The sequence below is a fragment of the Vulpes vulpes genome, chromosome 13, assembly GCF_048418805.1.
Source record: "Vulpes vulpes isolate BD-2025 chromosome 13, VulVul3, whole genome shotgun sequence".
In the NCBI taxonomy this organism is placed as follows: Eukaryota; Metazoa; Chordata; class Mammalia; order Carnivora; family Canidae; genus Vulpes; species Vulpes vulpes.
Genome location: NC_132792.1, coordinates 135,489,089 through 135,507,721, shown reverse-complemented (window position 1 = coordinate 135,507,721; position 18,633 = coordinate 135,489,089). Strand labels below are relative to the sequence as shown.

The window sequence follows — 18,633 nt, the reverse complement described above, 5'->3', positions numbered from 1 at the left end:
CGTGCAGGGTGTGGATGTGTTTGTGTGTGTGTCCTGACCAGCAAGAGGTACTAGGAAACGTTTAGGATGATGGAAACATTGTGTATCTTGATATCTGTAACATGCATGCATATATATCAGAACTCATCAAAATGTGACATTTAAGATCTGTGCATTTCACTTACATGTAAATTACAGCCACAAAGAATAATAAAGCTATGACTGTACTTGCACGTTTTAAGTGCTCCATTTCTTTGTAAAAGCACCAAATTAGAGCCCTAAATGACTTGAGTGAATTTTAAGGTGTTGCCAGGAAATCCTATATATTGACGTTTAAAAAGAAAAATACAAGAATCCTCCAAAGCAATGTCCCATCAAGAAGGAGAGTTATTATAATGTCTAAAGGAATAGATCATATTGGACAGAATAAGTCCATCTATCCAATGCCTACTTTCACACTCTCTCAACCAGTATACCTGACTCATGGTTCAGTGTTTGTACTCACAGACACAACAGCCCAGATGCGAGTGAGACACTGGGTGAGAAAAGACTTCTTAAATGCCAGTTATACAACACTCTGAGACTGCCCTAGCTAGCTGGAATCTAAGACAACTGGCCAAGAAAGGAAACCCTTTGAGAAATTTCATTATCTTTAGTCAGTCACAAAGGAAAAAACAGAAAGAATAATACTAATTTACATGTATGTTTAACTCTTAGTGGAGGAAACCCTCAAAATATATAATTAAAATCAAATTAATAGGTCAAAAATAGTATGTAGAATAAAATAAAACCATGCATAATATGATCTTTCTTTACATTTTCCCCAAGGTAGGCTATTATATTTAATAAATATTTACTAAATGTGAAGACTGGATAAAACTATGACTTGAAGATGCAAACATGGGCTCTAGCATGAGCCAGATTTGGGGGGGCATGCTGGCTGCAGCCCTCGTTAACTGTGACACTGTGGGTATGTCATTCTTCCCATGTGTCTCAGTTTCCATATGTAAAATGGACATAACTCCTAGCTTAGAAATTTGGTTATTTAACTAGAAATTACAGATGAACCATAAAAAGCACACCACATTCATTCAAAGCTCAGACAGTAAGCATATTCTTTACTATCAACAGATTTTTTAATTATTTCTCAAGAAACTACACTCACAAATAATCTGATGAGATTAAGAAATTAATAACAACTCTTCCACTTTTCTACTGAATTGCCATCTCCCTCAAAATTTCCTTTAAAAAGTACACTCAAAATAAATACAGTATCTGAAAAAAAATAAAAGAAAAAAAACATTATCTGCACCTAACCATGCATCTTAGGAAATTTATATGATTAGCAACACAGTAATGTAAAAATTACCAAAGTTTAGTCTGTAAAACCTTCAGTTTCATGGATGCTGAAATTCCCAGATAATGAGGGTTTCTCTTTTTAAATTTTTAAAATTTTGTTTTGCTTTATGAAATTTTACATTTAAAAAAAAAAAAAGAAAAAAAAAAGAAATTTTACATTTAAATCTTTATAGGAGGGATGCCTGTGTGGCTCAGTGGTTAAGCATCTGCCTTAGGCTCAAGGCATGATCCTGGAATCCCAGGATTGAGTCCCACATCGGGCTCCCTGCATGGAGCCTGTTTCTCCCTCTACCTATGTCTCTGCCTCTTTCTCTATCTCTTATGAATAAATAAAATCTTTAAAAAAAATCTGTATAGGATGTATCATCCACTCCTCTGCCTTCCTAAACTGAGAACTCTGAACATAATTAAATTTTGCCTGGTAGGCTGGGATCATCACAGTTAACATCAATGAGAAAACAATCTTATGATGCAATCACAACTTTGTAGCTACTAGATTGCATATACATGTATATATAGGTATAGATATATAGGTTTTATATAGAGAGAGACAGATTTAATTTCCACAAGTGATCAGGCACCTAGAAAAGAATGGAACTCCCATATTTTCTGACCCTATCTGCATAGCAAATAGAGCAGTACTCCTCCTTCCTCTTCTAATTTGTTATCCTTAATTTTCTAAAGGCTTAAGTATCAGAAATTAAGCTTACAAGAATTTTTTTCTCGAAGAGTAAAAGAAATACTATTCTACAAATAAAATGCCATTGCTCAGGCCTGCGTTGTCAGTTATTTCTGGATAAGTGAAGGGGTAACTGAGTATGGTAATAGACATGATAAATACACTTAAAAATAACACAAGAGAAAAGGAAATTCCAGGCTTTCTTATATCTTCCATGTAAGAGCTACTCATCAATCATGTTCCTTTCTTATTTTATGAAACAAATCTGGAAACTAAATTGTTTAGTAAGATTTTTACATGAATGATATCCCATCAAATATTAACACTATGTCACAGAAAGGGTTTTCAGTATAGCCACCTCTTTTAATTTTTGTATAGTAAAAACAGAGAGGGAAAAGTTGAACCTTAAAACACCTCCTGCAGAGGTCTGCCAAAATTATACAAAAACAGAATAGACAATTACTGTTGAAATAATAGGTTCACATTATAGGAAAGAAATGTTGATTCAAATTCATTTTTAATTGAAAGAGATTTTTCCCTTATAAAAGAAAATTGCTATTTTTTAAGATATCTTATTGTTATGGCAACTGAAGTGCTAAAAATAATAAAGAAATATCAAAGTTGTTATAGCAACTAGAATTTTAAAAAGCCATGAAGTGTAAAATAATCAAACCTTTACTTGGCTTGAAACGCAACATCTATGACTCAGTTCTCAAAAGAAAACTTGAAATACTCATACTCTTGTCTTTACAAATTATATCTAATGTCGAAATTAAAAAACAAAAAAACAAAATTTAAGCCTAACAGTGGAAATATTTTTATATTCCTCATATCCTTCACCATTCTATCCATAATCAACAATGTGTCTCTGATAACCATACAAGTTACCAAACTTCATGAGTAGCAGGAAATGTTGGTTACTCAATAAATGCACATTGAACTAAACTATTCAGAGTTCGGGCAAAATCTGTATTTTCTGGTCTTCTAATGTGCTTCTTCTCTCTAATCTTCACTGTTATGCCCCAGAATACACTAAAGGTTGAAAAGATTTCCTCCTAACCCTAACTGCCAAAGTACTTTGCCCAGACTCATCCAATTAGAGTTCAACTAAATTCCAATTTTTCTGAAGATCTATTGCATGCTACCTATTATTGAAGTTCTGGGACTTTTTCTCGTAGAAGTCACAGTCTGGTAGAGAATGAACTAAAATAGGTCAACATCACTGGACTATAAAGTACAATGAAGGGATATAATAAGACTATCAGGAGAAAGTTCATGAAGGTTCTATGAGCAGTGGTAAGGCCTTAAAAGGATTTAAACCAGGAAGTAAGATAAATTGTTTCCCAGAGTCAGCCAGATGAAGAAATTAAAATTTTAGATTTATATGTTTTTCATTAGATGATGAAGGCTAAGTCTTTATTTTCATAGTTTCATGTGTTCCTTTCTAATAACTAATAATCAAGATTCAGGTGAGACAAATGCAGTAACAAATGGTGCTAACAAAGCACTCCAGTATTTATGCACTGAACAGAACTGACAGGGAACAGACCCCTGTGTATGTTTCCCCATACTCCTCTGCTTTATTTGTACTCTTTTTTTTTAGTATATTTGTCCCCGAAAAAATAATTGGCTTATTTTAAAAGTGGCTGTGGTTTATCTTGTGAGTTGGTAGTGACATCTTGAGAAGTTCAGTTTGGACTCAGTGAGAAAGTGAGCCCTTATTCCCCTAAGACACAGAAAGGGAGAGCTGTAGTGTTCGTTGGTATAAAAAGCCTCCTGTTATCTAGACTGCAAAATCTGAAACTTCTGCAGAAAGAGGGTATTTAGAAAACCACAAACTCTTCCCCCACCTGCCTTACTCAATAAAGAAGATGACTAGAGATAACCACTATTATTTTGATCCTGAGCCCATTATAATTCTGTTGTCTCTTACTAAAATAAATAGTTTTGTCCTTTAGATAAATGATCTACAATGCCTTGCTTTATTCTTAATCTGTGCTTATTAGTATCATCCAACAAAATCTTATTTTTCTGAATTTTTTTTTATCAAAAAAGGAATAAAGGCACTCAAAAACAGAAACTTAACTTCACATAGTTGTATTAAGTGCTTAGATTGTACCTTCAAAAGAAAATTATTCAAGTTAATTTGATCATTATATTTAACACTGTAGTAATTTATATCTACATAATGCCTACATGATTAATTTTATAACAGTTGTTGAAATTCTACTTGTTTATGCTACATATATATACAGGGTCCATGTGTCTGTATATATTATATACATTTTATAATATTTCTCAAACTGGGGTCCAAGGAATCTTCAAGAGTATATCCTAGGTGGTCCATGAATATTCTGTAATTTTTTTAATTTTCAATTTTATTTCCACCATAATCTAAAAGTTTTACTAGAAGTAGATTCTGATAATCTGACTGCTATCTCAAAACAAAGTACTGTTATGCAATATTGGTGCCAACATTTGCTGAAGCATTTACCACTGTCTTGGAGCCAATTAGTTCTTAATTTATTGCAGGCTAGGAAAATAATACATAAAGAGATCTAATATGTAAATAATGCATCAAGGAAAGGTCACATCACCTAACACCATACCATACAAATGTTTTCCGAGTGGGTTGGAAAAGTGTGCTGGGAAAACTGAGTCATCTGAAAGCACATGGCCCCATAAGCATGCCAAACTAAAAAAAAAAAAAAAATCGTAGCTCTCAGGATCACAGTCACACTGTGAGCAGCAATTTAGTTTCAGGAAAATAACCTAATTCATAACATTCAATTAATACCATACTGTATTGTTATTAATACCATAAATGTATATTTTTATTGCTTTTATTAGATTATGATCTCAAGAACTAAAAGCATACAGAGTTTATATCTAATTTTACATCACCACACATTTAGGTAACACTAAAATTATATTTACAGTACATACCAGTGAAGGAGATTGTTAAGGACTTTTCTTCACCATGAAATTGTGTGATATATTATTCAAAGTTGAAAACTCTGACACATATAGCTGATACTCAAAAGATGTCTTTTAATAATAATGATTAAGTACCCTGGCAATGCAAGTTAAAGAGAGACAAAGCTAAAGAAAACTATATAACTAGGTTGATAAGAAATGAACAGTTTTTTGGTCTAGAGTGCCCACTAAGCTTATGGAAAATACCCAATTACAAATCATATGAACAGATGGAAAAGAGCTGTAAGAAGAATATAATTACCATAAGATGCTCATTTAAACATACCTTTGGTTTTACGTGAAAGCACTAATGGAATGTCTTGATTATTACCCTTTCCTTTACTCCACAAACTTCCCCCACACCCTATCACCACTCCGTACATTGCATTGTCAGCTCCTAGACGGAGATAATTGTTCCATTTATCTTTGTATCGCTCATGGAGCCTAACACACAATGCTTCAATCATAGATATTCAGTTCGTGTTTGTTGAAAGGATGATATTTCTGTCGAGCCAGCACTTTCTCCCCAAAGATCTCTTAATGCTTTATAAGCAGATATTACTGATATTACAAACATATTATATGACTTACTCCAAATCACATTAAAAATATGATGGAAGAGGAAAAATCAACAGAAATGAATGAATGAAAACCTTCTAGCCCTGAGACCAAAAATGTATTAAGCACAAGATCATTAAGAGTCTGTTGCAGGGGCCTAAAAATAATTTACTTAGCAATTTAATTCACCAACCAACAAACGGTTGAGTATATTTAAGTATCTTCTTTACTAGGTTATGAGCTTCTCTGAAAATATCTATCATCACTGTTATCCTATGTGGTAAGCATAGTGCCTGACACATGATACAAGGTATGATATATGCTAAGTAAAGCAAATTGACTGATTTGTTTTCCTCTCCTGCTAAATATCAAAACAAAAGGTTACTTCATAAAACTAGAGCCTTATTTAAAATAAACAGCAGGATACTCTTAAAATAACAGAAATTAGTGTAGCTTAAATTCACCGAGAATATAAAGCTTTTCAAAGGAAAGCTAAAAATATTATACTCTCTCATAATCCTTGGGTCATGTTATGGGGGAATGAGGAAAATGGGAAATCAAACAAGTTGACCTACATCTGCCAGTACAACTTTGTTTTTCACCAGGCAGTTTCAAAGCTAAGTGGCTAAAGTGATTAGGTAGCATTGGAACAACTCAGAACACTGAGCCTTTGACAGAAACCACTTTTAAGAGACAGAAATTGAGAAAGGAAAGAATAAACTTATTATGCTGTTTTCAAGACATGTCTAAAAGAGGAATAAATGTTGCTAAACTGGCAGAAGCCTGGTAAGAAAATACCTCTGCTGAAAAGGATTTGGGATCAAAGAAGAAAATGTGATTAAAAACTTAAATTAGAAGACTGAAGTGGGAATCAGCAATCAGTTTGGTGGTTTTGGGAAGCCCACTAGGCAACACCATGCAACAATGTTTATGAACTCCAGAGTTGGGGGATAGGACTTGAAAAATGAACATAAAAAAAAAAAAAAGAAAAATGAATACACACACACACACACACACACATACATCCACATATACACACATTCACAGAGATTCAGTGTTCTGTCAATTTAACATTGACACCTCAACAATGCCAGCTTCAACTAGCAATAATCTAGATGCCTTTGGTGTGACCATAACACAGGCTAAAGCTTGGTAAGCGTAGCTCTGCAACATGGGCTCATATTACAAATATTACCATCCTCTGCTTTTCCCATTCACTCTCTTACCTACCCTTGCTCTCAGGAGCTGAAATAAACTGGTACACAACAGTATAAAACAGAAAGATGATTTAGAGAGAAACAGTTATTTAAAAGTTAAGCTTTTCTGAGAAACTGTAATTTTGTTCAAAGAAAAAATACACCTTGGGTTAAAAGATTCTCATAAGATTTAAATGTGATAGTGAGAAGCTAGAATTGGGTATTTGAAACTCAGAACACTAAGGCCAAATAATTTAAAATCAACATTTACTCTACGAAAAAAAGTGTTCACAGAATTCTATTCAATATCCAATATTCTGAAGTTGCTTATAAGGTAACAATGAGATAAATCAATCTCAGATTCTTTTCTTTTTTCTTATCATATAGGAAATAATTCCAGTGCTATGCCTTTTGAATATCATCAAGGCGTTGTCTTAATACTCCAGTCCCACTACAGTCTTCTCAGAGAGAAGGCACACATGAAGAAATATTTGTGATAGTAAAGTTTTAGAAATTTTAGGAAACCATTTATCCAATATCCCTAGTATGTCTTTATACTTGCAAAACTAGAGAGCCCTAATTGCTTAAATGCTTTCATATACAAATATCATCTGGAAATCAAAAGATAACTATAGAAATGTGAAGGATTCCAGTTACAGTAATGGGTTGGAATGACATTTTCCTAATAACTCCTTTTATAAATGTACCGCCCAAGCTGAATGTCATTATGGGACTATTTATAATTTAAAGCTTTCTGTCAAGATGATTTTATGCCCTGACATGGCTCTGAGTAGGCTGGAAACAGCTGTATGCCCCAAGGGAAAATAAACTATTGGTGTTGCTCAAGAGCAAAGGTATTAAATAGGAAATATTTCTAACAGAACTTCATGAGAATGATGATGGCTAATAGACTGTAACCTACAGTAAAATCCTGCCAGTCAACCAATAATCATTCCGATGATAAATGTTATTTTACCAATAAAGTTTCTTCCCTCTAAGTAGATGAAACTTAATTATAACTATAAGTCTAATCCTTTGAGCTTCCTAATAAACTAAATGCCTAGCACCATCACAATTAAGGTTTTTGTCTGTGCACAAAATGGGTATTAGAAAAGTTTTGGAAATGTTCAAATAAACCATTTATCCAGTATTGCTGAAATGTCACTATATTTGTAAATTTTAACTGCATAAACAGGTTTAACCAATATGAAAAGAATCAAGAGACAACGTCAATTATTGAGTAACATGAAGATGCACTGTACTGTGGAAAAGACTAGTCTAAACCCCACCATTAATACAAGACAAACAGAATAATCAGACTGAGGTGTTTGTTTTTGTTCTGTTTTTATTATTCAGTTTTTAATCTATCAGAATAAAAACTATTATGTCTAACTTGCTCCTTATATTTTGGGAGATATTCCTAAGAATCCAAATTGGTGGGGAATTCTGAATAAAATTATTGGAAATATTCTTCATGTCTCAGCCAAATGCCACTGGAAATGAGAGATGAAGGTTCTAGTCTACTATTTACTGGATGACAGAAAGTCACTTGAATCCCTCCAGTCCCAAAGGCTTAACCTGTCTCATTTATAAAATATGATGCTTACCAAATAAGGCATGTGATAACAACACTTGCTTTTTAAAAGTTCTTGAGAGTCCTGATATTTTTTACATTCACAAGGGTGCCTATTAAAAATATTAATGTGTGTTGTAACACAAAGACTGTGGACATAACAGAAAACTACTGATAAAAAATAACACACTACAGTATCTGTTGGTTATACCAGTCAAACCCTATTTATGGCAAATGCCATAACAAATTGTAATGAAAAAGCTCAGCATGACAAAAAGATTCCCAAGGCTGTGACTGGTGACCTACACATCTCAAATAATATTCAGTGTGCTAACAATGCTCCTTATCAACTAAAATGGCAGCAACAACAACAAAAGAAAGTAGAAAGTCCTCTATTATTTGCTTACACTGACCAACAAGGACAATTTAATCTTCTTTTTTTCTAAATGTTAAATGATAATCCAACTGTTGGCTTATATTAATTCCACAAAACTTTTATTACAATGATATACTACAATTCTGTAACAATAATAATGGTAATAAGGCGTTCATCATGGCCACAACTGGAACATAAAGGTATACTATAAATGATGCTATATACAACTCAATAAGATGCATTACAGACTGGAATTTATTCATGTTTGCATTCCATAGTAGCAATAAGACACTTCAGAAAGTGTGATCTAAAGGAGATTACTACACTGAATGTAGTTTAAAGTTACTTGGCACCTTTCTCTGGTACCTTTTTGTTCCGTTCATAGGAAGCAAAACCACCACTGCCCAATTTTGACATATGGTTATTGTTTATTTAAAATATGGCTGAGATGCCATAGAGTCTGAGAAGTACATGACAGAACATTTCTAAAAATTAATATAATGTGTATTTTTATCATTATCAAAAAAGCATTTAATAACTAAAGAAATACAGAAATGTCAGGAACCTGAGGCAAAAAATGAAGGTTAAATCTGCATTTTAACTAATTTTAGGGATCCCTGGGTGGCGCAGCGGTTTGACGCCTGCCTTTGGCCCAGGGCGCGATCCTGGAGACCCGGGATCGAATCCCACATCAGGCTCCCGGTGCATGGAGCCTGCTTCTTCCTCTGCCTGTGTCTCTGCCTCTCTCTCTCTCTCTGTGACTATCATAAATAAATAAAAATTTAAAAAAAAAAACTAATTTTAAATGCCAGGCTGAAAATGGAAAAGCAGCAGAAGCTAACCTATTTGCCACTGTCCTAGTAATCCTAAGGGAATGAAGGTAAGCAACATAAAGGCTATTCTTTTCATACCAAGTACGCTTGTTCGAGGCGAACACTACTGAACAAAAGCAATTTTACATCCCCCTTTGACAGTGGGTCAGGAAAAAAAGATATATCCTATATTCTAGGTAGGCCATAAAAACAGACACACATTTCTTTCATTCATCATTCAGTAAATTTTTTCTTGATATCCTACTGTATACTATGCTTTCTTTTTGAAGTCCTTTGGTTTTGGTCAAATACATCTTTTCTTATAAACTGAAGTGACTTTTCCTTTAGGAACAAGTGTGCTTACTTCTCAGATCATTTGCCTTTGGCCCACATATCTCAAAATAAATATATTTTTTTCTGGTTCTGGAGAAAGTTTAGTTTCAAACAGATGTCACATATAAATCAAAAGTAAAGTGAACACTCAGTCTACCTTATGTACTTAAATTACCTAGAGAAGTTGTTCCAAAACTGGATTAAAAAACTTGGCACAAAAAAAAAAAAAAAAAAAACTTGGCACAAGATAGGATAAGACTTTTACAGAAAAATACTTTATACTACAGGAAGGGAAGAAAGAAGAGAAAGGAGAGCAGGAGGGATGAAAGGAAAAAGTGTGGAGGGAGAGAAGGAAGAAAGGAAACCTTCAAAAGACCTCCATGAGGATTACATAGAAAAATTATCAAATATTAATATTTCTAATGAATTTTCATCCCGAAGTATATTACTTAGCATTCAAGTAGCCCCTTTGACCCAGAGGTCTTTTAGATTTTTGCATTAGTAGATTCATAAATCAAAGTTCAGGTGCAAGACACTTTGGAAATATTATTCAGGTTCATCTTGAGACAGAGAAAAAGCAGTTTTACTCACAGAACATTTTCTAGAAGATAATAAAGAAGAAAAAGTCCAAAACACATTTGAAGATATTACCAAAAAGTTTATTTTTTGTTCATTATCTGCTGATTCAATAAAGTATTAAGTGCATCCTACGATCTCAGATATAGTCTAAAGATACTATAGAAAAATGTTGGTGAGATATATTTATATTCTATATTATCATAGTTACCCATAAGCAAAATAAGATAGTCTGGTACAGAAGAATGGACACAGAACTTAGTTTTACAGATCTAGGTACAGTTTCATATGTTATAATTACCATTTATGTATCCTGTACAAATAAATTCTTGTATGTTTGGATTTCTCATCTACAAAAAGAGTCATACACCAATTGTCTTGCTTATCCCAGATGATTAGTTGGAACATTAAATAAGAAAATATTTGTGAAACATTTTGGGGAAAAAATATAAAGTATGCTAAAAATGTCACTATTTTTTACAATAAAACTTCAAAGAAGAATGGATATATGAACTATGTAAGACTATTTCATGTAACTACTCTTGGGCTTCTATTTCCACATAAAGGAGAGAAGGGATTATCACTGGCCTTGGTATTATAAAAGGCTTTCATAAAGATAAAATTAGAAAGTATATAAAAAATTTTATAACTAAGAAGGGCTATTTTTATAAACTGAATGCTTGCATCTTACCAAAATTTATATGTTGAAATTCTTGCCTGCAAGGTGATGGCATTAAGAAATAGAGCTCCTAGGAAGTGATTAGTGCCCTTTATAAATGTAGCCCAAGAAAGCTGCCTTGCCACTATGTGAGGACAAAGCAAAAAGGCATCCTCTATAAACCAGGAAGTAGGCATTCACCAGTCACTGCATCTGTTTATGCCATGATCCCAGACTTCCCAGCCTCAGAACTGTTAAGAAATAATTTTTTGTTGTTTATAAGCCACCCACTTTTGGTATTTTGTTATAATAGCCCAAATGGACTAAGTCAGCTATGAAATATAAATGACTTTTTATTATTATGAATTTTATTTTCTATTTTTAAAACATTTTTGGGAAGTTGTTCAAATATTAAAAATTACTTAAATCTTGATGACCCCCCCTTTTTTTAAAGATTTTACGTATTTATTAGAGACACGGGGGGGGGGGGGCAGGGCAGAGACACAGGCAGAGGGAGAAGCAGGCTCCATGTGGGGAGCCTGACGTGGGACTCGATCCCAGGTCTCCAAGATCACACCCTGGGCTGAAGACAGCACTAAACCGCTAAGCCACCGGGCTGCCCTTGATGATCCTTATTAATCAGGCACAGGAAACCTAGACACAAGATAATTGTCACCCAATGAGCAGAAAACATATTTACAATAAGTCTCCAAACTGGAAGAAACCACAGAAAGCTCTCTTTTTCTTATGAGAAGTAATCCAAAGTATGTGCTCTTAAACCAGATAACTCTCTTGTTTACTATAACTTTGGGCAAGTTATTTAAAATCTTTATGCTTCAATAATAGCACCTAAATAATTTTAAGTAATATCGATAAATAGCAATAATTGAGTTCGCACATTCAATAATAAATACTATTATTATAGTATTATTAGAATTAGAATAGAATTAGCTATTTCATTATATATCATTAAAGGCATTATTAAATTTCTACCTTCTCAGAGCAGTATGATAATAAGCCTTTAGACGAATAACTCTTGCTTCCCTTCAAAAGTACTAAAAGTTGACAGACACAGAAAGTTGTGCTTCTAGTAGGACAGCATAAACCCTAACAGACCCAGACTAAATACAAAGAAACAACTCACTAAGGGCTCTGGAGAGAGGAAGAAAGCAGGAATATTTTGGAGATGTAATCCAAACTTGGAGAATGGGAATACCTGAGATAAGTATGCATTTTTTGCATCTTTGACCTGAAGGCAGGCCACAGTCACAGTGTGATGCTGATGTTCCTATAGAACGTGTGCTGTCTTTCTTGACTGAGAAGCCAGGCTAACAGTCCAGTGTAATCACAGTTGCCAGAGAGTGAGGAAGGAAAAATGGAAAAGAAGAGCCAGAGAGTAAAAATCCTAAATTCTGTGTATAACATCTCCCAAGTTTCTGGGTAACCCCTAACACAAGCATACATGTGACAAACTAGGCTGGCAGGCTCAAGCTGAATGGACTCAACTGAGAACAGGGCTGCTAGCCACCACAGGTAAGACAGAGTTATAATCTGAATAAAATCAAGTTAAGCACTTGCTAAACAAGAAGTCAATATTCTCATAATATTCAAAATTTCCAGGATAGAGCTCCAAAATTATGTGACAAGTACCAGGAAACTGTAACCCATTTAAAGGAAAAGACAATCAACAGAAGCCAACCTTAAAATGATCCAAATGTTGAAACTGTCAGCTCTTTCCAGTTACTAGACTACACTTGAGCAGGAAAAAAAATACAAAGTATTTTCTTAGTTTGTGATACTGGGGGAAAATAAAGTCAAGCTTAAACTTCATTCTGTCCTGGAAAAGTCCCTAGATTATGTTCACATCATTATATGCTTTTGCAAAATTTGGCAGGGGAAAAAAAGGTTTTTTCCTTAAAGAGCTTTCCTACCCCAAAATTATGCTTTCAGGCCCAACAAAACTTGAATCCACATTGGATTTTGAAGATACAACTAAGTAGAATAAAAGTGAGAGATGAAAGGCATATTAGAAATAAAAAATAAGCTAGTTTATAAATCCTCTTGAGCATTTAGAATAATACTAATAAACATGTCCTGAATGAGTGCCATTTAAAAAGCACTATCACAAAAAATAAATAAAATTAAATAAATAAAATAAAAAGCTCTCACAAATTAGTAACATTTAACCCAATGCTTTCTAAATCAACAATCCAGATAATATAATATGTAATATGTTCACGATTCATATAATTATGTCTATGTTAGTGATCAAATATGCCATGAATAATATCTGAACTCATTTTCTTCCTGGGAGTGACTTCTAAAAAGTAATACAAATAAAGTGGCTCTTTCTGTTGATGTATTTAGTATATGTCATTTCATTTCCATAGCAAAGGCACTGGACAGGTTTTTTGGAGGACTATTTGTCACAATATATTTCTTGCTATATCCTTACCTATTTTCAAAAATAAAAAAGCTAGCCCTTCAGCAACCTTAAACCCGGTGTTAAGGTACTCTCTCTCCATGATAGAATATTTTAAATTAATGTGGTTGGCTTTCACAAAAGAATTCTCTCAATATAACTTGACAGAAGGAATGGGGCATAGGACTTGTCTTCCTGGGAAGTAAAATACATTAAGGTTTTAAATGTGATGGGACAAATAGTATGGGAATGAAGATTAATGGAAGTAAAATTTAATTCTTATTCTTCAGGCTCAAATGGAAAATCTAAAAGGCTCTATACATTTTGAGAATTAAAGAAGCAACCTGAATCAACTTTGGCTGAAAGTAGACAGCCAAAACCCTGGAGAGAAAAATTGTTCAGAAGAAATATCTACTTCTTTGATCTCTGACTTTCCTTCCTTCTTTTCCATCAAGTAAAAGCATAAGATCATTTAGATGTTACATAAAGCATAAATTAAGAAGAAAGAACTTAAACCTTATAAGGCAACTATGTTTAATCCACTGTCATGATTCTCATTTTATATTTATTTAGAGAGTATTCTTTTGGTAAGAAACTATATTCTAATTTTACTTTAAATATATACTTTTTTTTGAAAGAGAGAGAGAGAATATGTACATAGATCTGTATACTAGGTGAGAGGGGATGGGGGGAAGGGAGAAAGAATGTTAAGCAGACACCAAGGCCAGCATGGAGCTCAAAGGATGGGTCAGGATCTCACATGCCTGAGATCATGACCTAAACCAAAATGAAGAGTGGGCACGTAACCAACTGAGCCACCCAGGGATATTCAGTTTTTAAACTATATTGTCACAATCTCTTTCAAAAATACCATCAGAATTTTTCACAGAGCTGGAACAAACAATACTAAAATTTGTATGGAACCAGAAAAGATCCCGAATAGCCAAAGCAGTGTTGAAAAAGAAAACCGAAGCTGGAAGCATCACAATTCCAGACTTCAAGCTGTGTTACAAAGCTGTAACCATCAAGACTATATGGTACTGGCACAAAAACAGACACATAGACCAATGGGACAGAATACAGAACCCAGAAATGGACCCTCAACCCTATGGTCAACTAAATTTGAAAAATCAGGAAAGAACATCCAATGAAGAAAAGACAGTCTCTTCAACAAATGGTATTGGGAGAACTGGACAGCCACATGCAAAAGAATGACACTGGACCACTTTCTCACATCACACACAAAAATTAAACTATAATGTCTTAGGGCAAGTAGGTGGCTCAGTCAGTTAAGCACTGAACTCTTGATTTTGGTTCAGGTCATGATCTCAGGATTTTGAGATTGAGCCTTGCATTAGGCATGGTGCCTGCTTAACATTCTATCTCCCTCTCACTCTGTGCCCACCCCTACACCCCTCTACTCTCTCTCTTAAAAAAAACAAAAAACTACATTGTTGTATCTGTTCGTAACAGTAATAGTATTCAGTTATGATCTATTATAGTAAAGGTTAATCCATGATTGTAGAAAAATTTAAAAACTATTTTATATAAATATTAAATTAAATTACATTGTGACTTTTTAGCTATTTCTTTCTTAAATAAAACAAGCCAGAAATAATTACATGTCATCGGCGAAGAGGGAGAGTTTGACTTCTTCTTTGCCAATTTGAATGCCTTTAATGTCTTTTTGTTGTCTGATTGCTGAGGCGAGGACTTCCAGTACTATGTTGAACAGCAGTGGTAAGAGTGGACATCCCTGTCTTGTTCCTGATCTTAGGGGAAAGGCTCCCAGTGCTTCCCCATTGAGAATGATATTTGCTGTGGGCTTTTCGTAAATGGCTTTTAAGATGTCGAGGAAAGTTCCCTCTATCCCAACACTCTGAAGGGTTTTGATCAGGAATGGATGCTGTATTTTGTCAAATGCTTTCTCTGCATCTAATGAGAGGATCATATGGTTCTTGGTTTTTCTCTTGCTGATATGATGAATCGCATTGATGGTTTTACGAGTGTTGAACCAGCCTTGTCTCCTGGGGATAAATCCTACTTGGTCATGGTGAATAATTTTCTTAATGTGTTGTTGGATCCTATTGGCTAGTATCTTGTTGAGAATTTTTGCATCCATGTTCATCAGGGATATTGGTCTGTAATTCTCCTTTTTGGTGGGATCTTTGTCTGGTTTCGGAATTAAGGTGATGCTGGCCTCATAGAATGAATTTGGAAGTATTCCATCTCTTTCTATCTTTCCAAACAGCTTTAGTAGAATAGGTATGATTTCTTCTTTAAACGTTTGATAGAATTCCCCTGGGAAGCCATCTGGCCCTGGACTCTTGTGTCTTGGGAGGTTTTTGATGACTGCTTCAATTTCCTCCCTGGTTATTGGCCTGTTCAGGTTTTCTATTTCTTCCTGCTCCAGTTTTGGTAGTTTGTGGCTTTCCAGGAATGCACCCATTTCTTCTAGATTTCCTAATTTATTGGCGTACAGCTGTTCATAATATGTTTTTAAAATCGTTTGTATTTCCTTGGTGTTGGTAGTGATCTCTCCTTTCTCATTCATGATTTTATTAATTTGAGTCTTCTCTCTCTTCTTTTTAATAAGGTTGGCTAATGGTTTATCTATCTTATTAATTGTTTCAAAGAACCAACTCCTGGTTCTGTTGATCTGTTCCACAGTTCTTTTGGTCTCGATTTCATTTAGTTCTGCTCGAATTTTAATTAACTGTCTTCTTCTGCTGGGGGTGGGGTCCATTTGTTGCTTTTTCTCTAGTTCCTTTATGTGTAAGGTGAGCTTTTGAATTTGAGTTCTTTCCAGTTTTTGAATGGATGCTTGTATTGCGATGTATTTCCCCCTCAGGAATGCTTTTGCTGCATCCCAAAGATTTTGAACGGTTGTATCTTCATTCTCATTAGTTTCCATGAATCTTTTTAATTCTTCCTTAATTTCCTGGTTGACCTTTTCATCTTTTAGCAGGATGGCCAACATGCACATGAGAAAATGCTCTGCATCACTTGCCATCAGGGAAATACAAATCAAAACCACAATGAGATACCACCTCACACCAGTGAGAATGGGGAAAATTAACAAGGCAGGAAACCACAAATGTTGGAGAGGATGCGGAGAAAAGGGAACCCTCTTACACTGTTGGTGGGAATGTGAGCTGGTGCAGCCACTCTGGAAAACTGTGTGGAGGTTCCTCAAAGAGTTAAAAATAGACCTGCCCTACGACCCAGCAATTGCACTGTTGGGGATTTACCCCAAAGATTCAGATGCAATGAAACGTCGGGACACCTGCACCCCGATGTTTCTATCAGCAATGGCCACAATAGCCAAACTGTGGAAGGAGCCTCGGTGTCCATCGAAAGATGAATGGATAAAGAAGATGTGGTTTATGTATACAATGGAATATTACTCAGCAATTAGAAACGACAAATACCCACCATTTGCATCAACGTGGATGGAACTGGAGGGTATTATGCTGAGTGAAATAAGTCAATCGGAGAAGGACAAACAGTGTATGTTCTCATTCATTTGGGGAATATGAATAATAGCGAAAGAGAATATAAAGGAAGGGAAAAGAAATGTTGGGAAATATCAGGAAGGGAGACAGAACATAAAGACTCCTAACTCTGGGAAACGAACTAGGGGTGGTGGAAGGGGAGGAGGGCGGGTGTTGGAGGGGAATGGGTGACGGGCACTGAGGGGGACACTTGACGGGATGAGCACTGGGTGTTTTTCTGTATGTTGGTAAATTGAACACCAATAAAAATTAATTAAAAAAAAAAGAAATAATTACATGTATTTACTGAGCTAATGATCATTAAAATATTTCAGAAACATTTTAGAGCTTAAGGCTTAGGACCTAGACCCCTACTATCCAAATTGTGCTTCACAGACTATTAGTGGTATTGGCATTAACAGATGAGTTGTTAGAAATGAGAATTGCAAGCCCCATCTCAGACCTACTGAATCAGAAACTACAGTTTAACAAGATTCACAGGTGTTCTGAATACACATTAAATTCTAAGGTCTGTCCTAGATAATGTTTCTGACCAAAAAAAAAAGTCAACAGTGAAATTAAACCTGAATTTAAACAAACCAAGAACAAATTATCAAGTATTGACCCTGCTTTGATGGTTAAATCAAGACTTGCAGAGAGGTATGGAATTGGCACTTGAGACTGTATTCTAAGTTTACCCTCTAATAAAATCTAAATGACATAATGTTGACATTTAGATCTGCTACCATATTTTTACTGGACTAAGCCTCCCTTAAAGACTCTTTGGGATGCCCCTGAAGCAATACTGGAATCCTTAGAGAACTCTTAAAATTACCAAGATAAACATGGATTTCTCTTGTTTTCCTTTTCTTAAATATTTTATTTAAATTCAATTTGCCAACATATAGTATAACCCAGTGCTCATCCTATCAAGTGCCCTCCTTAGTGCCGGTCACACAGTTACCCTATCCCCCCAATCTTCTCCCCTTCTGCAACCCTTTGTTTCCCACAGTTAGAGGTCTCTCATGGTTTGTCTTTCTAATTTTTTCCTCAGTTTACATCCATTCCCTTATTGTCCCTTTCACTGTTTCTTATGTTCCACAAAAATATGGAATGCTTCAGGAATCTGCAGGTCATCCTTGCTCAGGGGCCATGCTAATCTTCTCTGTATCGTTCCAATTTTAGTATATGTGCTGCCAAAGCAAGTACTCTCTTGTTTTCAAAGGAGCTTTCACTGCTATAGGCTTTCTTAGAGAACATCTTGAACTCCAGCATAAAAACAAAGTCATTATTTAATTTTGTAAGCATTCTCTCAAAGTATTAATATGCCATCAGAAGACTCCTATATTAAAGAATTGCCAATGACTTAAGACACTACTAACTTTGGTACAAACTGGATAGAATTTAGCACCAAGAAAATCTTTCCTCCTACACGGTAATAAAATCATTCTACTTAAGAGTTCCATTAACAATATCACTGCAAAGAGTGAATGCCTATAAACATAATAAATGAACAAAGCTTGTATTTTTATAACATAAAACTATATCATTTATAGCTCACTAATTATGTATTACTGTCCAGCAAAAATTAAAAGCCTGATGGAAAATTAAGTGATCTTCATGTTTGCAAATGGTGGAGACT

The 18,633-nt window shown here is 34.7% G+C and overlaps 1 protein-coding gene and 1 non-coding gene across 6 annotated transcripts in view; both read right to left on the bottom strand.

The window, feature by feature from the left end:
• RABGAP1L (RAB GTPase activating protein 1 like) overlaps positions 1-18,633 on the bottom strand; it is a 724,498-nt gene that overhangs the window by 466,139 nt on the left and 239,726 nt on the right. The window lies entirely within an intron of this gene.
• LOC112921882 (U6 spliceosomal RNA) lies at positions 18,094-18,200 on the bottom strand. Its single transcript, XR_003235326.1, has one exon. It is a non-coding gene; the product is annotated as a U6 spliceosomal RNA (small nuclear RNA).